The following is a 22,397-nucleotide window of genomic DNA, read 5'->3' as shown; positions in this document are numbered from 1 at the left end:
AGAACAGTGCTTTGCACATAGTAAGCGCTTAACAAATACCATTATTATTATTATTATTATTATTATTATGGCTAGACCGGGAGGGATTCGAGGCTAATCTGAAGAGAGTTGAAAGGAAGGCAGGAAACAGAAGTTACCTCATCTGTAAAATGGGGACTTCGACTGTACCATGTGGGACATGGACTGTGTCCAACTTGATCAGCTTGTATCTACCCCAGTGCTTAGTCCAGTGCTTAATAAATGCTTGATAAATACCATTAAAAAAAAGAAGGAAGAGCTTTGCCTAATTTTGCTCTTCGCTTGCCCTACTCAGCAGTGTTTGCGAGGCATTCCAATTTATCACCCTAGGGGTGGGTATGGGTTAACTGATATGTATGGATCAATATATTGGTATATTGTTACATCACCCTAGGTGTGTGTAAGGATTAATTGATGTGTTTGGGTTAGTATATTGTACTCTCCCAAGCAGTTAGTACGGTGCTCAGACCAGAGTAAGTGCTCAATAAATATGATTGACTGATTAACTGCTAGGGTGACCTAGAGAAACATATAAAGATTCCTATCATTTCTTGCTCATAAACCATCCCCTTTCCCAAATTAAAATATCCAATAATTCCAAGCTAACAATGACTTTCAAATATTTTTTTAATTCCTCAATATGAGATGCCTGCTTTAAAGGGGCTGCACTTAATAGAGTGCTTTGCACACAGTAGATAGTTTATAATTACTATTATTACTACTACTACTGAAATGATTTTCCCATTTTTTGCTCAGAACTGTATTTCTTTAGTATCTTTTTTGCCACCTAAAACTGATCAGGCATGTCTAATGATTATCATAATGGATGTTAGTTGTGATTTTTTTGAGAAGCAGCATGGTCTGGTGGGAAAGAGCACAGGATTGGGGATCAGGAGGCCTGAGTTTCTAATCCTGGCTCTGCCACTTGCCTGCTGTGTGACCCTGGGCAACTCACTTAACTTTTCTGTGCCTCAGTTCCTTCATCTGAAAAATAGGATCTCAATATTTATCCTCCCTTCTCTTAACCTGTAAGACCCATGTGGGTCAGGGACTGTGTCCATCCTGATTATCTTGCATCTATCCCAGTGGTTAGTACAGTGCTTGACACAGAATAAGCCCTTAACCTATACCATTATTAATGATGGCAGTTATTAAGCACTTACTATGTGCAAAGCACTGTTCTAAGCACTGGGGAGGTTACAAGGTGATCAGGTTGTCCCAAAGGGGGCTCACAGTCTTAATCCCCATTTTACAGATGAGGTTACCGAGGCCCAGAGAAGTGAAGTGACTTGCCCAAAGTCACGCAGCTGACAATTGGCAGAGCCAGGATTTGAACCCATGACCTCTGACTCCAAAGCTCGGGCTCTTTCCACTGAGCCATGCTGCTTCTCTATTATTATGATTATGATTATTCTGCATGAAAAAACGTGTGCACCTAGAAAAAAAAATGTGATTAACTAAGAATTCTCTAAAGGAGAGATTAGAAAGAGGATTAATTTACTTATTAATTTATAAATTTTGCTATTCCTTCTGCAAAACTCAGAAGAATAGAATTAGAGTTAGAGTTATATCCCAGTGCTTAATACGGCACGTAACACAGAGTAAGCCCTTAACCTATACCATTATTGTGATTATGATTGTTCTGCATGAAAAAACACGTGCACCTAGAAAAAAAATGTGCATAGCTAAGAATTTTCTAAAGAAGAGAATAGAAAGAGGTTTTATTTATTTGTAATAGGTTTTGCTATTCCTTCTCCCAAACTCAAAAGAATAGAATTATAGTTTGAAGAGAAACTGTAATCCTGAAAGTTCTTCTCCCATTAAGTACTTTTCATTGCATAAATTCAGTGCAATCCCACCAATTAAAAGACACGGCATTCATATTAATGCTTTAGGAATAGAATTTTGCCTGTTCAGTTTCAAATTAATGAATTTATAGAGCTTTTGTAATGCAGTCAAGAGGATAGTTCACTTTGAGCAAAGTACAGAAGCTGCATGGGCTTGGTGGGAAGAGCACAGAACTGCTCTTCAAGGCAGCGTGGCTTAGTGGATAGCTCATGGGCCTGGGAGTTAGGTCATGGGTTCTAATCCTGACTCCGCCACTTGTCTGCTGTGTGACCTTGGGCAAGTCACTTAAATTCTCTGTGCCTCAGTTACCTCATCTGTAAAATGGGGATTAAAACTGTGAGCCCCATGTAGGACAACCTGATTACCTTGTATCTACCCCAGCGCTTAGAACAGTGCTCAACACATAGTAAATGCTTAACAAATACCATTATTATTATTATTATTATTATTATTATTATTATTATTATTATCTGGGAGTCAGATGACCTGGGCTCTAATCTCAACTCTGCCAGTGGCCTGTTTTGTAATCTTGGATAATCAAGCTATCAGTCCTATTCATTCAATGGGAATAATGGGAAAAGATCTTTCAGGATTACAATGCTGTGTGCAGACCACTGTAGTAAGCGCTTGGGAGAGTACACTATAACAGAGAAGGTAGATCTGTTACCTGCCCATAAGGAGCTTACAGTCTAGAGGAGGAGACAGGCATTAAAATAAATTATGGATATAATAATGATGGCATTTATTAAGCGCTTACTATGTGCAAAGCACTGTTCTACATATGTTCTGCATATGTACCTTTCTGTTCTTTTTTCCTCATCTGTCACCCCGTTTTTCCAATACCTTGCTCATGACTTTCTTCCTCCCAAGAACTTCCACTTCAAATCTAACTGACCACTACCCTCCCCATACTTAAAGCCATTCTGAAATTTTCTCCTCTAGGAGACTGTCACCTATTAATTTCTCCTCTGCCCGGTTCTATCGCCCCCAACTCTCGCCTTATTCATTCAATCGCATTTATTGAGCGCTTCCTGTGTGCAGAGCACTGTACTAAGCGCTTGGGAAGTACAGCCTCAACTCTTCTATGCCACTACCTGCAGGGCTTTTTGAAGATCCTCTCTTACGCACTCAATCACCTACATAATTCACTTCTTCTTCCTTCTTCCCATCTGAAAATTATTTCAGTGAGTTTGCTTAGGGTACAAGATTGTAAATCCCTTGAGGGCAGGGATCCTGCCAACTGTACTGTCCTCCCTCTTGTAGTTACAACAGCTCTCTGCACACAAGTAGCTGCTCAGTAAATACTTCTGATTGACCGATAACCGTTCTCCCTACGTCTTGCACTGTATGCCCCATCTGATGTGATTATTTTGAATCAGATTGTTTAGTACAGTGATTTGGCATATAAGGAAAAACACGTTAAAAGATTATTATATAGTTTTCTGCAGTGATAGATTTGGCAGAGGCGAATTAGATTGTAAACCCTTGTGGTGAGGGATCAGCCTACTAAGTCTGTTGTAATAATAATAATAATGATAATTACAGTATTTCCCCACCCCAGGAATCTAATATTACTGTAGCTCCTTTGGCTTCAAATAAATGCATATTCATACACTGTTTCAATATTATTTACCAACAGATTATGGAGCAGCCCTTGTACATTAGTTATATATTTATACTGTGTAAATATATACTTGATCTATTACACTGAATCAGCTTAGAGTAATTTAGTAATTAGTAATTTAGTCTTTTAGTCCCTGCATATATTTTTGATAATGGGCAATGCTACCTAGTCAATTAAGTATGACATGTATTTGCCTCCCAAAGTAAAATTAATCATATACTTGCAGGTGTCATTGTCACCATATATGGTTATTTAGAACTTTTTCTTAGATATTATTGATATTTCATTAAGGCTGATTGTGCCCTCTGAGTTCAGGAGCACACATTTGCTAGAGGAAAGGGAGAGATAACTTTCAGTGCTCTTTTCTAAAAGTTTCACTTCTCTCAGGATCTCTGCCCACAAGGAGCTTGCAGTCTAGAGGTCGCAGAGTGGGAGGTGACCAGCGAGACAAGGAGGTCAAAGGAAGCGATAATCAGAATTGTGGTATTTGTTAAGTGCTTACTATGTGTCAGCCACTGTACTAAGCACTGGTGTGGATACAAGCAAATCAAGCATATTTCCCCCTCACTACTCTCCTACTACAACCCAACCTGCATACTTGGCTTCCCTAGGGCTAGCCTTCTCACTGTGCCTCGATCTTGCCTATCTCGCTGCTGACCCTATCCTGACTCTGGCCTGATGATGATGATTATGGCATTTATTAAGTGCTTACTATGTGCAAAGCACTGTTCTAACCGCTGGAGAGTTTACAAGGTGATCAGGTTGTCCCATGGGGGGCTCACAGTCTTAATCCCCATTTTACAGATGAGGTAACTGAGGCCCAGAGAAGTGAAGTGACTTGTCCAAAGTCACGCAGCTGACAATTGGCAGAGCTTGGATTTGAACCCATTACCTCTGACTCCAAAGCCCGTGCTCTTTCCACTGAGCCACGCTGGAATGCCCTCCCTCCTTAAATCCAACAGACAATTACTCTCTCCTCCTTCAAAGACTAGACTGTAAGCCCACTGTTGGGTAGGGACTGTCTCTATATGTTGCCAACTTGTACTTCCGAAGCGCTTAGTACAGTGCTCTGCACACAGTAAGTGCTCAATAAATATGATTGATTGATTGATTGATTGATTCAAAGGCTTATTGAAGGCACATCTCCTCCAGGAGGCCTTCCTAGACTAAGCCCTCCCTTTCCTCTTCTCCCACTCCCTTCTGCTTCACCCTGATTTATTCCCTTTGTTCATTCATTCATTCAATCAATCATATTTATTGAGCGCCTACTCTGTGCAGAGCATTTTACTAAGCACTGGTGTGGATACAAGCAAATCAGGTTGGACACAGTCCCTGTCCCAGGTGGGGCTCACATTCACAATCCCCATTTTACAGATGAGGTAACTGAGGCCCAGAGAAGTGAAGTGACTTTCATTCATTCTATCATATCTATTAATAATAATAATAATAATGGCATTTGTTAAGTGATTACTATGTGCAACACACTGTTCTAAGCGCTGGGGGGATAAAAGGTGATCAGGTTGTCCCACGTGGGGCTCACAGTCTTAATCCCCATTTTACAAATGAGGGAACTGAGAGCCCAGAGAAGTGAAGTGACTTTCATTCATTCTATCATATTTATTAATAATAATAATAATAATGGCATTTGTTAAGCGATTACTATGTGCAACGCACTGTTCTAAGCGCTGGGGGATACAAGGTGATTAGGTTGTCCCACGTGGGGCTCACAGTCTTAATCCCCATTTTACAGATGAGGGAATTGAGGCCCAGAGAAGTAAAGTGATGACCAAAGTCACACAGCTGACAAGTGGCGGAGCCGGGATTAGAACCCATGACCTCTGGCTCCCAAGCCCGTGCTCTTTCCACTGAGCCACGCTGCTTTTAGCGCTGACTTTGTGCAGAGCACTGTACTAAGCGCTTGGAAAGTACAATTCAATCAATCGTATTTATTGAGCGCTTACTATGTGCAGAGCACTGTACTAAGCGCTTGGGAAGTACAAATTGGCATCACATAGAGACAGTCCCTACCCAACAGTGGGCTCACAGTCTAAAAGGGGGAGACAGAGAACAGAACCAAACATACCAACAAAATAAAATAAGTAGGATAGAAATGTACAAGTAAAATAAATAAATAAATAAATAAATAGAGTAATAAATATGTACAAATTCGGCAACAAATAGAAACAGTCCCTACCCAACAACGGGCTCAGACTTGCCGAAAGTCACAAGGCAGACAAGCAGCAGTGCTGGGATTAGAAGCCATGACCTTCTGACTCTCAGGCTCTTGCTTTATCCACTACGCCACGCTGCTTCTCTTGCTGCTTCTCTGAGCCTGGGCAGTGGCTCTGGCCTCCAATAGAACCACAGATCGATTCTATCGTGTCCCCCGCCTGGCCCTCACCTATAATAGTTTAGAGCAATTGCTCCCAGCCGCACCCTCTAAGAGCCCCGACTTCTCTCCCAGAACCAGACGCAAAGCAAGGTTGGGACCAAATCAGCCCCCAGAACCAACAGCTTCCAGACTCTCAGGAGAATCACTCAAGGAGCAGAAGTGGCGAAGCTTAATGGAAAGATCCCAGGTCTAGGAGTCAGAGGATCTGGGTTCTAATCCTGACTCTGCCACTTGTCTACTGCTTGACTTTGGGTAAGCCCCTTAGCCTCTCCGTACCTCAACTCTCTCCTCTACAAAATGGGGGTTCAGTGCCTGTTCTCCCTCCTATTTAGACTGCGAGCTCCATATGGGACCTGATTATCTTGTATCTACCCCAGTGCGATCTGTAGTCAATCATACTTATTGAGCACTTATTGTGTGCAGAGCACTGTACTAAGCATGTTGGAGAGTACAACACAACAATAAGCAGGCACATTTCCTGCCCACAACGCGTTTACAGTCTAGAGGGATTAGTTCTATGCTTGGCACATAGTAAGCACTTAAATATAATTATTGTTATTATCATTATTCTGCACCAGGTGACAGGACCCACTCTTTAAGTCTTTCTCCTCTTCCTCCTCCTCCTAACTCAGAAGTGATGATTTCACACCAGCAAGTATGTCCTGGGCATCACGCCCACCTAAGGATGGTCTAAAGTAAGGCTCTTTCTCCCAGAAGGCACAATGATGGTTTCTCAGGTCACTTTCCGGATCAATCAGGGAAAAGCCAGGATAGTTAGAAGGGTATGGGAGGTTGAGAGGGGAAAGCGAAGAGTTTCTTTTTTTTCTCTGTTATGGTTCCAGAGGATATCCACTCCATTGGGTTTGAAGCAGATTAGTAAACCCATTATTTCATTACTCTACCCAATTCCTTTGAAATGCAAAGAGGCAAGTTGTTTGTGTTCTGTTTTCTTAACTTGCTCTCCTCTTATTAAAACATAAGTGGGTCAAAGGCTTCTGGCTTCAAACCTCGGCAATTCATCCATTTTCTTTGGCTAAGATGGAAAGGAGGGGAGAGTGGGTGGATTGAATGCTTTCATCTCAGCCCTTTAGTATGCTGGAAATATGTTTGCCCTCTTTTACGACTCCCCAGAGAGATGTGGAGTTTGGGGTTTTGGTTCTGACACCTGGATTTGACCACTTCCGCACGGAGTTAGAGATGGAAGGCTGATTAGCCAACACATCATTTTCCACTGAGAACTGATGTCTTGGGGAAAACTAGTGATTTGGGAAGCAAGGGTGCCTCATCTACAGTTTCTTAGGCCATACATGGAAAACCCAAGGAAGTCTTTCCACTTGGAGGATGCCTAAACTCCTCACCATTGGCTTTAAAGCACTCCACCTCTAGCCACCTCACTAATCTCCTACTATAATCCAACCTGCACACTTGGCTTCCCTAGGGCTAACCTTCTCACTGTGTTTCAAAGGCTTATAGACTGTTAGCCCACTGTTGGGTAGGGACTGTCTCTATATGTTGCCAACTTGTACTTCCCAAGCGCTTAGTACAGTGCTCTGCACACAGTAAGTGCTCAATAAATATGATTGATTGATTGATTGATTATTGAAAGCACATCTCCTCCAGGAGGCCTTCCCAGACTAAGCCCCCCCCTTTCCTCTTCTCCCACTCCCTTCTGCTTCACCCTGATTTACTCCCTTTGTTCTTTCCTTTGTTCTTTTTGGCCCCAGCCCCACAGCACTTATGCACATATCTGTAATTTACTTGTTTGTACTGATGTCTGTCTCCCCACTTCGAGACTGTAAGCTCCTTGTGGGTGGGGGGGGGGGGGGATATGTCTGTTTATTGCTTTATTGTACTCTCCCAAGTGCTTAGTAAGTGCTTTGCACACAATAAGTACCCAGTAAATACAATTGAATTGAATCGAATTGATTAAATGATGTCCAACTAGAAAAGGCACACAGGTATTCAAAGCTGTTCCTTGACTTCAGGGAATGTGTCTGCCAACTCTGTTATATTGTACTCTCCCAAGCGCTTAGTACAGTGTTCTGCAGACAGTAAGTGCTTAATAGATATGATCGACTGATTGGTTATCTTGGATGTCTGCCCTCCCTGAGGCCTCCTATTTCCAAAGGTTTCCATATTTCCAATCACTGCTTGAGGGATAGTCTGAGGCAGGAGTGTTCTACTTCAGAAACAAAAGTCCCTGAATTCTGTTTTATTTTTGAAAAGACTGGCTTTTATGGATAGAATGTGTGAATTAATATCTTGAAAGTGGGATTGGGGTTTGTTGTTTATTGCTGTATTTTATTATCACACCTCCACCAACTCTCCCAAAAACTACACATCAGCAACTCTGTTCTTTCTTCACAAGCAAACCTGTTAACTGTACGTCATTTTCGACTCTCCTGCCTCCATCCTCTCACACTCTTTCCCCAGCCTAGAACTCCCCCACACCACTCAAAAGACCACAGGCTTTCCCCAAATTAAAGCCCTTATACAACCCCACAAGCCTTACTTAACTCCCAATTTCCGTGGGTCATATGAACCTAACATCCTTCTCTATATTTAGTCATACCTTTCCTCAGCAGCACTTGCGTAGAGAAGTGTGATCAACTGTATGGTCTATTTTTCTTTCTGATTATTTGATTTATAAATATTTTTAAGACAATGTCTTCTTCCGATTTGTACTTCCACGTGCTTAGTACAGTGCTCTGCATGCACACAGTAAGTGCTCAATAAATACGATTAAATGAATGAATGAATGCTAGAGTGTAGGCCCCTTCCGGTCAGGAAATGTGTCTTTTATTTCTGCTCTACTTTCCCAAGCATTAATACAGTGCTTTGCACCAAGTAGATGTTCAAAAATATAACTACTACTACTACTCTTATTCTGAACCAAAGGACAATGATATACACAAGGGGAAACATCCTCCCACTGTTGGTTAACATACTTGTTACCTCAATAGGTCTAAGTAAATGTGTGTACATTCTGTTTTCCAAAGCCCTCATTGTAACTTCTGAAACTTTCCAGTTTTCTGATTCTAATATTAGTAATAAAAGAAATGGGCCAATGGGTTAGTCACTCAAAAGAATGAACCAGACAGAGAGTTACTAGACTTGATGTATGAAATGTAAATGGAGGAGGTACCAGAAATAACAAATTTTTAAAAGAAAATAAAACACATCTTTGTATTTCTGGGCAGACTAGGTAGGATTTACCAGGATTAGGAAATTTCTTAAAATTAAGTTGAACTGCTGCAGCCAACCTCTTAGTAAAATATTTTAACAGCCATCTTCTGGGGTCATATGGGAAGAACTCATTTGAAGAAATAAATCGCAGGCTCATAATACATTCATTCATTCATTCAACTGTATTTATAGAGCACTTACTGTGTGCAGAGCACTGTACTAAGCACTTGGGAAGTACAAGTCAGCAACATATTGAGACTGTCCCTACCCAACAATGGGCTCACAGTCTAGAAACAGGGAAATGGTGTTGCTACGTCATAATATTAACAGATGGATTATGTTAATTATCCCTGAGCTATTTTTTAGCCAAATTAATGTAGGAGACAGATGTCTATGGGTGTCCGTAGCCACAGAAAGACTAAGCTCAAAATCACTCCTCTGGGAATATGGCAATGATTAATGAACTGCTAGCCAAATTTCCATCTCATCCACCTTTCCACAAAATTCCTTTCTCACTCAGACTTCCTTTGAGAACTAAGAACCAAGAAACGGGAGATTAACGAAAAGCTAAGTACAAAAATGTAAGGACGGACAGAGTTAAAAGTACATCAACTGTAGTAGAACTGCAATAGCAACCATTATTATTGTACAGTTATTCCCTTACTTTCAGTTACATACTTCTTTCTAATGTCCATGACATATATGGACAAATGCCATTAATATACATGTTATTAATATGTTATTAATTAATTCCATTAATACATAATGGCATTAACTCATGTTTTTGGTGAGGAACTGAGATGCTGAAAAGCTAAATAGCTTAGAAAAATGAAACAGCATGGAAGAATTTGGCTACAGTGGATGCCAAGTGGTTAGTAAGCTCTGGAACAGGACTTCTTGTATTATTTTATTTCTGTGTTGGTTAATGACACCCTGTGACACTGAGAAAATTTCCATTCACGATTCTATTTGTCCATCAGTAAAACAGGGCTGAAAATACCCATCCTGCCCATTGCCCATTGCTGTGACGACTAATGATAATAAAAATAATTATGGTATTTGTTAAGTGCTTATTCTGTGCCAAGCCCTGTTCTAAGCACTGGGGTAGATACAAGTTAATCAGATTGGACCCAGTCCCTGTTCCACATGGGGCTCACACTCATCTCCATTTTTACAGATGAGTTAACTGAGGCACAGAGAAGTTAAGTGACATGCCTAAGGTCACACAGCAGATACGATACCTTCCAGTAACTCCTTATAATGTATACTTTGGGCACATATATATATACACCCATAGATACATATCCATCAGAGAAGCAGCATGGCTCAGTGGAAAAGAGCACGGGCTTTGGAGTTAGAGGTCATGGGTTCAAATCCCGGCTCCACCAATTATCAGCTGTGTGACCTTGGGCAAGTCACTTCACTTCTCTGTGCCTCAGTTACCTCATCTGTAAGACTGTGAGCCCCCCATGGGATGACCTGATCACCTTGTAACCTCCCCAGCGCTTAGAACAGTGCTTAATAAATGCCATCATTATTATTATTATTATTGAAGACCTGACTAATCTATCAATGAGAGCCAATTTTGTCGATGCGTTCACATATTTATTAAGCATTTGGGGACATGCAGCAGAATACCCAATTTCTGGCCCTAAAGGGAACAAGAGTAATGACTTTGGCATTTGTTAAGTGCTTACTATGTGACAAGCACTGTGCTGAATGCTGGGATAATACAAGATAATCAGGTCAGAAATAGTTCCCATCCCAAATGGGACTCACAGTCTAGGGCTCCAGAGGGTAAACAGGTTCTAGTCCCCATTTTCAGATGAGGAAAATGAGGCACAGAGGAGTTGAATGACTTGCCCAAAGACATAGGAAGTGGCAGAGGTGGAAACAGAACAAATGTCCCCTGATCCCAGGCCTGTGCTCTTTCCACTGGACCACAAAAAGGAGTTATTAATTGATGAAAGCATGATCATCTGTAAGGTAGGAGAATGGGTATTCATAAAAATAATAATGATGATGGTATTTGTTAAGCACTTACTATGTGTCCAGCCCTGTTCTAAGCACTGGGGAGGTTACAAGGTGATCAGGTTGTCCCACATGGGGCTCACAGTCTTAATCCCCATTTTACAGATGAGGTAACTGAGCCACAGAGAAGTGAAGTGACTTGTCCAGAGTCACACAGCTGACAAGTGGCAGAGCTGGGATTAGAACCCACGACCTCTGACTCCCAAGCCCGGGCTCTTTCCACTAAGCCACTCTGCTTCCAATATTGATGACAAATGGTAAAATCTATCTCCCCCTCTATCTCATAGTGTTGCTGTTTTGCCACTGATTATGGTTGAACCTGTCCCCATCTTTCTTTTTCCCATTCATTCATTTATTCAATCATATTTATTCAGTGCTTATTGTGTGCAGAGCACTGTACTAAGTGCTTGGGAAAGTACAACACAACATACTGCTGGGGAAGCTGCATGGTGGACTGGATAGAGCATGGGGCTGGGAGTCAGGGGTCATGAACTCTAATCCCGGGTCTGCCATTTGTCTGCAGGGTGACCTTGGACAAGTCACTTCACTTCTCTGTGCCTCAGTTACCTCATCTCTAAAATGGGGATTGAGACTATGAGCCCAATGTGGGACAGGGACTGTGTCTAACCCAATTTGCTTGTATCCACTCTAGCGCTGAGTAAAGTACCTAGCACATAGTGAGTGCTTAACAAATACTATTAGTATTAGTATTATTAGCAAGAAACAGACACCTTCCCTGTCCCTACCCCACACTCTAGAAGCCCTACTCCCTGTCCTACTTTGAGCTCAGAAACATGGTCCCTTTAGTAAAAAGGTCCATCTACTTTTTCCACAGCCATACGAGTCACCAATATGAATTATTTACTCGGCCTTCTGAGCTACGATGATCCATCCATCTGAGGGACTTTGGGTTGAATCCCAGAAGTGACAGATCCCATATGCTTTCCCGCCAGCTGAAGAAATTCAGACCCCAAGCTGGTGAGAGCCAAAGAAAAACATAAGAGCAAACCTGTGGTCCTTTCCACCATTCCAAGTTCAACACAAGCCACCCAACAAATTGGCTGCTGGCATCTTCCAAAACAAGGCTCTTTCTCGGCATAAGCACATAATCTCATTGCTGGTGACAGTTTTTCTCATTCTAGAATTTCCAATGAACCAGTCTTCTTTCTCCCTAAAATGTGGATTCTGTTGAATGATGATGATAACAATAATCATTATTATTCACTGTGGTATAGTTAAGTGATTACTGTGTGCCAGGCAATGTACTAAGCCCCAGGATAGATTCAATATAAACAGATAAGACACAATTCCAGTCCCACGCAGGGGCTCACAGCCTAAGGAGGAGAGAGTTAAAATGGCATCTTACCTCATTTTTTACAGATGAGGAAATTGGGGCAGAGAGAAGTTAAATGATTTGTCCAAGATCACAAGACAGGCAAGTGATGGATCAGGGATTAGAACCCAGGACCTGACTCCCTCCCGTGCTCTTTCCATAAGGTTATCCTGCCTCTTGACTGCCATTTTTAAATTGCTATCTAAAATGTGAGGGCACAAAAGCGGTATAAAATCAAAATATTGCAAACAATCAAAGCATCAGTCTAAATAGCATGTCAAATGACCTCTTTGATGATGATGCTTTCTTCAAGATCAATGATCTAGCATGACTAAATAATCCAGTTTAACTATTTCTTGGTGCCAAACAAATTTCTAGTTGGCAGCAATCTAAAGCAAAAAGAGAAAGGGGGAAGGAAAAGGAAAAATTCAACTTAGAAGACCCTGTGCTGAGCATTCCAAATACAAAATCCACATGATTACATTTTTTAGTGAATGTTTTTCACGAGTGGAAATGATTTTAAAGTATTACCGCATCCTTTGCCTTCTTCCCTAAACTTCTACATCCCCCTGGGTGCTGTTTCTCTAAAAACCAGGGCATGGTGATCAATTCGGTTTCCTTAGCAACCACCACCAGAGCCGCTTAACACATTCCTTTCCTCTCCCTTCCAATTGTTTAGACTGCTCGGGCAATAGATATGCATTCTAAACTTTGACTCCTAATGCATTCCAGGAGATGGAGCCCAGTGAATGAGAATAATAACTGTGGTATTTTCTGAGTTACTACTATGTGTCAAGCACTGTACTAAGCCCCGGGGTAGATACAAGATCATCAAGTCCCACATGGGGTCCATAGTGTTAGTAGGAGGGAAAACGAATATTGAATTCCCATTCTGCAGATGAGGGAACTGAAGAACAGAGAGGTTAAGTGACTTGCACAAGGTTCAACAGCCAGTATGTGGCGAAGCTGGAATTAGAACTAAGGTATACTGACTCCCAACTCCGTGCACTTTCCACTAGGCTATGCTGCTTCTCTGGTTCAGAGCCTGTAAACCAGTGCTTGTAAACTGGTTCTGGTTGGTTCAGGACTTGTTAACCAGTTCATTCATTCAATCGTATTTATTTATTGAGCGCTTACTGTGTGCAGAGCATTGTACTAAGCACAACAATAAACGGACGCATTCCCGACCCACCACGAGCTTACAGTCTAGAGGTGGGGAGACAGATATTAATAGAAATGAATAAATTACAGATAGTGCTATGGGGCTGGGATGGGGGAAGAACAAAGGGAGCAAGTCAGGGTGACACAAAAGGGAGTGGAAGAAGAGGAAAGGGGGGCTTAGTCGGGAAGGCCTCTTGGAGGAGATGGGCTTTCAATAAGGCTTTGAAGGAGGGGAGGGAAAACTGTCTGGGTCACCATCTTTGCCTGTTTCAAGCCACAAATTTTCAAGTTCAGAGGGCAATGTCCTGGCCTTAATGAGATGGAGGGAGAGAGGAAGAAGAGCTGGTGAAAGACAGGTCAGAGGAGAGATCCGTGAAAGAACTGTGCAGTGCCACTCACCCATTCCAACCCCTACCAGATGTGTTTCTGCTATAGCAGTAGATTATAATAATAATAATGTTGGTATTTGTTAAGCATATAATAGGTGCCAAGCACTGTTCTAAGCTCTGGGGGGTGGGATACAAGATAATCAAGGTTGTCCCAAGTGGGGCTCACAGTCTTAATCCCCATTTTACAGACGAGGTAACTGAGGCACAGAGAAGTTAAGTGACTTGCCCAAAGTCACACAGCTGACAAGTGGCGGAGGCAGGATTGGAACCCATGACCTCTGACTCCCAAGCCCTTTCCACTGAGCTCTTTCCACTGAGCCACGCTGCTTCTGCAGCAACTGTGTAGGTGAGTTGAAGTGCAGCATATAATAATGGTACTATTAAGCTCTTTACTATGTGCCAAGCACTATACAAACCCCTGGAGTAGAGACAATGCTGGAAGTAGTTCCTAATTCATTCATTCAGTCATTCAATCGTATTTATTGAGCGCTTACTGTGTGCAGAGCACTGTACTAAGCGCTTGGGAAGTACAAGTTGGCAACATATAGAGATGGTCCCTACCCAACAGCGGGCTCACAGTCTAGAAGGGGGTGAACCTAACCCACATGAGGTTCATTGTCAAAGTAGGAGGGAGAACAGATATCGAGTTCCCACTTTACAGATGAGGAAACTGAGGCACAGAGAAGTTGGGTGACTTCCCCAAGGTCTCACGACATCATCATCATCATCAATCGTATTTATTGAGCGCTTACTATGTGCAGAGCACTGTACTAAGCGCTTGGGAAGTACAAATTGGCAACATATAGAGACAGTCCCTACCCAACAGTGGGCTCACAGTCTAAAAGGGGGAGACAGAGAACAAAACCAAACATACTAACAAAATAAAATAAATAGAATAGATATGTACAAATAAATAAATAAATAAATAAATAAATAGAGTAAAAAAAATATGTACAAACATATATACATATATACAGCAGGTAAATGGCAGAGCTGGGATTAAACCCAGGTCCTCTGCTCTTTCCACTAGGCCAAATTGCTTCCCACTCATCATGGCGCAATTCAATTCATCAGAGCACTGGCCTGGGAGTCAAAAGGACATGGGTTCTAATTCCGGCCCCACCACTTGTCTGCTGTGTGGTCTTAGGCAAGTCACTTCACTTCTCTGAGCCTCAGTTACCTCATCTGTAAAATGGGAATTAAGACTGTGAGTCCCATGTGGGACATGGACCGTGTCCGACTTGATTTGTTGTATCCACCCCAGGCTTAGTACAGTGCCTGACACAGAGTAAGCGCTTAATACCACAATTACTATTATCATTATTTACATACGTGTGTCCAACCCCATTTGCTTGTATTCACCCCAGCACTAGTACAGTGCCTGACACATAGTAAGCGTTTAGTGCTTGGCACGTGGTAAGCGCAGCGTGGCTAAATGGAAAGAGCATGGTCATGGGTTCAAATCCCCTCTCTGCCAATTATCAGCTGTGTGACCTTGGGCAAGTCACAACTTCTCTGTGCCTCAGTTCCCTCATCTGTAAAATGGGGATGAAGACTGTGAGCCCCACGTGGGACAACCTGATTACCTTGAATCCTCCCCAGCACTTGGCATATAGTATGCGCTTAACAAATGCCATCAATATTAATTAATTAAATACCATAATAGCGATAACAAATATCACAATTATCATTATTATTATTATTATTATTATCAGTGTTGTGGGGCTGGGAGGAGGGATGAATAAAGGGAGCAAGTCAATGTGCCTCAGAAGGGAGTGGGAGAAGAAGAAAGGGGGGCTTGGTGAGGGAAGAACTCTAGGCTTTGAAAGTGGGGAGAGTAATTGTCTGCCCAGTAAATAATAATGATAGCATTTGTTAAGCGCTTACTATGGGCAAAGCACTGTTATAAGCGCTGGGCATCCAACTGGAAACCATTCAAACCAGAATCTGGAACTTCTTCTTTCACCAGGGCTCCTTTCTAGACTGTTTCGGCTTTCGCATGCACTTCTGCAAAGGAAGCTCAGCAGTCAGGTCACCTCCCCAGCACCATCATCAGACGCTTATCTTGCCTTTTCACATGCGGAGCCTTTTTCATTAGCATTTGGGATCTTAATGGTTCAGGAGGCCCACAGAGGAGTTCCTTGTCTCCTTTTCTTCCTCATTTGGTCCTGGAAATTTCCTGCTCTCAGCAGGACCGATTCTTGCTTTATTTGGAGGGATGATGACTTGAGCTAGAGGATCTCGTGGAAGGAAAAAAAGAAAAGGTTCTGCTTTCCTCTTATATCAACTGAGGTTTGCATTTCTCAGTCCTTCCTCTCCATCTCCACTTCTGAAAGGCACAGTATCAGATCTAGATTGTGTGAGATTACCCCCTGAGGAAACAGGGAAAGAAAGCAAAAGGCTGTGGCATCACACTTTGCTCCAAGTGCAAAGCGGTTGGAAAAGATTCAGAAAGCCGCTAAATTTGGGGGTTAGGGGGTGGGAAGGATATCCAGTGACTGGAAGGGCTAAACGGGACATGTGGAGGACGCGGGGGGGGGGGGGGGTAAGATGTTTCTCATCATCATCAATCGTATTTATTGAGCGCTTACTGTGTGCAGAGCACTGTACTAAGCGCTTGGGAAGTACAAATTGGCAACATATAGAGACAGTCCCTACCCAACAGTGGGCTTATCTCTCCAGAGCTGCCAACGAGAAAGTTATTTGTACAAAAGGAAAATCAATTTTCTTGGAATCCCTGAGCATTTCTATATAGCACTCATTCTATCCACTGCCCTCTGCAATCGTTTCAGTTTCTGAACTTCAACTTAAAGCAATATAATTTATTTGTTAGTAAATGGGAAGTTTGTTTTTTACTTTCTCATTCCTCTCCACCACCACATGCCCATTCATTCACTCATTCGATCGTATTTACTGAGCGCTTACTGTGTGCAGAGCACCGGACTAAGCGCTTGGGAAGTACAAGTTGGCAACATATAGAGACGGTCCCTACCCAACAACGGGCTCACAGTCTAGAAGGGGGAGACAGACAACAAAACAAAACATGTGGTCATTTCTGAGTTATTACACTACATTATGTCTCCCCCCACCTCAAAAACCTCCAGTGGTTGCCCACCTACCTCCGTATCAAACCGAAACTCCTTATTACAGGCTTTGAGGCATTCGGTCAGCTTGTCCCCTCCTAGTCGATATAGTACAGGCTTGAGATTCTGAAGGACCCGGCTCCACCACTTGTCTGCTGTATGACCTTGGGCAAGTCACTTCCTTCTCCGTGCCTCAGTTACCTCATCTGTAAAATGGGGATTGATACTGTGTGCCCTACATAGGCTTTTAGACTGTGAGCCCACTGTTGGGTAGGGACTGTCTCTATATGTTGCCAATTTGTACTTCCCAAGTGCTTAGTACAGTGCTCTGCACACAGTAAGCGCTCAATAAATATGATTGATGATGATGACAGGGACGGGGTCCAACCCGAGTTGCTTGTGTCCACCCCAGCACACAGTAATAATAACAATGATGATGGTATTTGTTAAGCGCTTACCATGTGCAGAGCACTGTTCTAAGTGCTGGGGGGATACAAGGTGATCAGGTTGTCCCATGTGGGGCTCACAGTCTTAATCCCCATTTTACAGATGAGGGAACTGAGGCACAGAGAAGTTAAGTGATGTGCCCAAAGTCACACAGCTGATAAGTGGTGGAGCCGGGATTAGAACCCATGATCTCTGACTCCCAATCCCATGCCCTTTCCACCGAGCCACGCTGCTTCTCTACAGTGCCTGGCATATAGTAAGTGCTTAGCAAATACTATTATTATTATCATGATTTTGTATCTTCCCCCAGAGCTTAGTTGGGTAGGGACCGTCTCTATATGTTGCCAAGTTGTACTTCCCAAGCGCTTAGTCCAGTGCTCTGCACACAGTAAGCGCTCAATAAATATGATTGAATGAATGAATGAATGGTACATAGTAAGCTCTTAGCAAATGCCACAAATAAAAAGAAAGAGGTGCTGTGCCATCTGTTAGTATTGTAATTAATTCCTTTACACAGATGCTCAGCCCCCACATCTTCAAGCTTGCCTCCCACTGCTTCATCGATGATTTGTAATGGAGACTCCATAACTGGGTCAAACCAGTGATCGAATCCCACAATGCTGGCTGGAGGAAGTTCCTTGCACCCATGCTAAAGTTTAGGGGTGCACTTGTCCCTCTACAGCCCCAACTTAATTGAGCAAAATGGGGAAAAGATTAATCAATCGTGCGATTGTATTTAGTGAACATTTACTGCATGTAGGACCTTGGACTAAGTGCTTGGGAGAGTACACTATAACAGAGTTGATAATAATAGTAATTATGATATTTAAACTATGAGCTCGTTGTGGGTAGGGAATGTGTCTGTTATATTGCACTCTCCCAAGCACTTAATATAGTGCTTTGCACACAGTAAGTGCTCAAGAAATGCAATTGAATGGATGAATATTTGTTAAGTGCTTACTCTGTGCTAGGCACTGTACTAAGCACTGGGGTGGTTAGAAGCAAATTGGGTTGGACACAGTCCCTGTCCCATGTGGGGCTCACAGTCTTGATCCACATTTTACAGATGAGGTAACTGAGGCATAGAGAAGTTAAGTGACTTGCCCAAGGTCATGCAGCAGACAAGTGGCAGAGCTGGGGTTAGAACCCATGACCTTCAGACACCCAGGCTCCTGCTCTATCCACTATACCATGCTGTCTCTCGGGAATTGATAGATACATTCCTTGCCCTCAACTATCTTACAGTCTAGATGGGGGAAAGGGAACTAAAGGAAACTGAAAGGTTAAGAACATTTCACAGAAGGAACCTGAAATGATTTTCAGTTAAGGAGCAAGAAACTCTCTGAGGCCACTCTGTAGACCCAGAGGAATAACTAAATAGATATCAAGTAGTGACCAAAGTAATGTTGGCGAGAACTTCCTTTCCATTCTTTGGTGCTAGGGTCAACCAGGTCAGGACAAACCTTTGATTAATTTTAGCTCACTGGCCTAATAGGAGGAAATAGAAAGAGAAAAAAGGAAATAACAGTGAAGAAAATTGTGTCAAGGAAAGGTTGGGCCTGTACGGGAAACAGCTTAAATGAAAACTTCTGAAACCTAGGTTAGACATAATAAAGACACTTCTCAGGGGTAATCTCCTAGTGGTAGTACTACCTTCGAAAGGAAGGTCAACTTTTTCGAAGCCTAAGGAAATGTGAAAACACATGAAGAATTCCATCATAGGAGATGGCACACTGGTAATTCATTGGTTGAATAGTTGGGATCTTTATACCATCTTTGTATAGCTCTGAACAGCTTTCTCTGACTTTGCTGACCATCAGAAAATCTTACTGGGACTTTATAGCGTCTGACTGCAGGCCAGTTTTTCCCATAGAGCAGGAGTGGAAGAGATGATCTTGCCAATAGTGTATCACAGTCTCGGCAGGTTAATCTGATAGAATTAATACTTCGCCATAGCGTAAGAATAGTTGGTTAAATGATGGATTTACTGAGCTGAGCAGATCTTAAGAAGCAGCATGGTCTAGTGGAAAGAGCAGAACCTGGGAGTCGGAGGACCTGGGTTCTAAACCCAGCTCTGCACTCACTCACTGTGTGACCTTAGGCAAGTCATTTAAATTCTCTGTGCCTCAGTTTCCTCAACTACAAAATGGGGATTAAATACCTATTCTCCCCTCCTACTTAGGCTGTGAGCCCCATGTGGGATAGAGACTGTGTCCAACCACATTAACTTGTATCTACCCCAGAATTTAGAACAGTATGCGCTTAACACATACCATCATCATCATCTTGAAGACAGATATATCATCCCCAAACCCAAGGCTCAAAGCCAAACTTGGTAAAGGTGGATGAGATGTTTAAAACTTTTACTCCAAACAGCTAGGTCTCATCAAGAAAGCCCTTACTCTCTTTTAGGAGGTCTTGGCTATACAGCTTGTTTGGCAAAGTGACAAAGACTACAATGACATTAAATCAGCCTAGGAGGAGAAGGAAAACAATGCAAGTGAAATTCCAGTGCTATCAACAGCCTCCTTACCCATAGATAAAATTCTGAATCCATCAAGGCATTATCACTTTCATTTTAACTCCATAGTTCTCCTATAAAATGAAGACTTCAGTCAGAGGCTTTGACACTGCATATTCTTTCTTCTTACAGAGGCAGTGAACTCTCTCAAGTGCTTAGTACAGCTCTCTGTGCACATTAAGCGCACAATAAATATCATTGGTTAACTGATATTTGCAGGCCCGGATTAGGGGGCAGAGGTTAGAATCAGAACTGGATTGGTGTGTGTTTTGTGGTGGTGGAGGAGGGGATCCTCATGTCTTCTAGACTGTGAGCCCGCTGTTGGGAAGGGACTGTCTCTATATGTTGCCAGCTTGTACTTCCCAAGCGCTTAGTACAGTGCTCTGCACACAGTAAGCACTCAATAAATACGACTGAATGAATGAATGTCAGATTAGGGGTGCCAAGGTATGTTCCATTGACTCAGAGCCTGAAGAACCAACACCCATATTAAATCAATCAATCTATCAATTATATTTATGATATTGGCAATGCAATATCACACACTGTACCCTATCCAAGCACTTATCCTATCCCGCTTAGACAACTTCATCTGCCTCCTTATTAACCGCCCTGGCTCCTGTCTCTTCCCACTCCAGTCCATACTTCATTCCTCTGCCTGGGTCATATTTCTAAAAAAAAGTTCAATCTAGGTCTCCCCACTCCTCCAGGACCCCTAAGGATCCACCTCTGCATCAAACAGAAGCTCCCGACAGACATGAAAATAAATCGCAGTTGTGGGCAGGGAATGTGCCTATGACTCTGTTGTAGTATACTCTCCTGAGTGCTTAGTATGGCACTCATACACAGTAAGGGCTCAATAAATGTGATTAATTGATTGATTGACATAAGTGCTGGAGGGCTGAGGGTGGAGTGAATATCAAGTGTGTAAAGGGTATTGATGCGAGTGCACAGGGAGGGAGGGAGTGGGTAAATTGAGGGCTTAGTCAGGGAAGATCAATCAATCAATCAATCGTATTTATTGAGCGCTTACTATGTGCAGAGCACTGTACTAAGCGCTTGGGAAGTACAAATTGGCATCACATCTCCAAGATCTCTTGGAGATGGGATTTTAGTAGGGCTCTAAAGGAGGGGAAGAGCGGTGATCTGTGATATAGGAAGAGGGAGGGAGTTCCTGGCTAGAAGGCAGAGGACTTCTGACCACTGGCCTTAAAAAAGCACATCCATCAGTAGTCTCTCCCTTTTACCTACACACTCTCTTAATACAGTGCCTGGCACATAGTAACCGCTTAACATATATTGTTAGTATTATTATTATTATTCTCCTGTTCCTTTCAGTTCACACTCTTCATTCCCTTCAGGCTAATCTGCTCACTGTGTCTCATTCCGATTCTCAGCTCCCTGCCTCCAAATCCTGGCTCATGCCCACCCTCCTTCCTGGAATTCCCTCCCATAATAATATTGGTACTCCTTAAGTGCTTACTTGCGACAAAGCACTATTCTAAGCACCGGGGTAAATACACATTAATGAGGTCGGACACAGTCCCCACAGTGTGCTCACAGTCTCAACCCCAGATAGAAGGGAGAGGGTAAACAAGAGGACAGGAAGAAACAAGAGAGATGAGAATGAGGCACGGTAAGTAGGCTGATTTTAGAGGAGTGAAATCAGCCTCCTTCCCTTCCCCACAGCACCTGTATATATGTATATATGTTTGTACATATTTATTACTCTATTTATTTATTTATTTTACTTGTACCTATCTATTCTATTTATTTTATTTTGTTAGTATGTTTGGTTTTGTTCTCTGTCTTCCCCTTCTAGACTGTGAGCCCACTGTTGGGTAGGGACTGTCTCTATATGTTGCCAGACTGTACTTCCCAAGCACATAGTACAGTGCTCTACACACAGTAAGCGCTCAATAAATACAATTGATTGATTGAAGCATATGAGCTGAGGTATAGTGGGAGACAAAGGAGAATGTGTAACAGGGAGACAGCTGATGGCCTTCAAGCCAATGGTCAGGAGCTTCTGCTTGATATGGAGAACAACGGGAAACCTTTGGAGGTTTTTGAGGGTCAGAGAAACATGCACAAAATTCAATCGTATTTTCAATCGTATTTATTGAGTACTTACTGTGTGCAAAGCACTGTACAAGCGCTTAGGAGCCCGCTGTTGGGTAGGGACCGTCTCTATATTTTTGCCAACTTGTTCTTCCCAAGCGCTTAGTACAGCGCTCTGCACACAGTAAGCGCTCAATAAATACGATTGAATGAATGAATGAATATGCTATAATGGAGTGGGTAGACAAAACAATGCTGATTGGCTTGGGGATAACTTCCAATGGCAAGTCATTGTGAGCAGGG

Source organism: Tachyglossus aculeatus, chromosome 12 (assembly GCF_015852505.1).
Source record: "Tachyglossus aculeatus isolate mTacAcu1 chromosome 12, mTacAcu1.pri, whole genome shotgun sequence".
Lineage (NCBI taxonomy): Eukaryota > Metazoa > Chordata > Mammalia > Monotremata > Tachyglossidae > Tachyglossus > Tachyglossus aculeatus.
Note: the sequence above shows the minus strand (reverse complement) of the source record.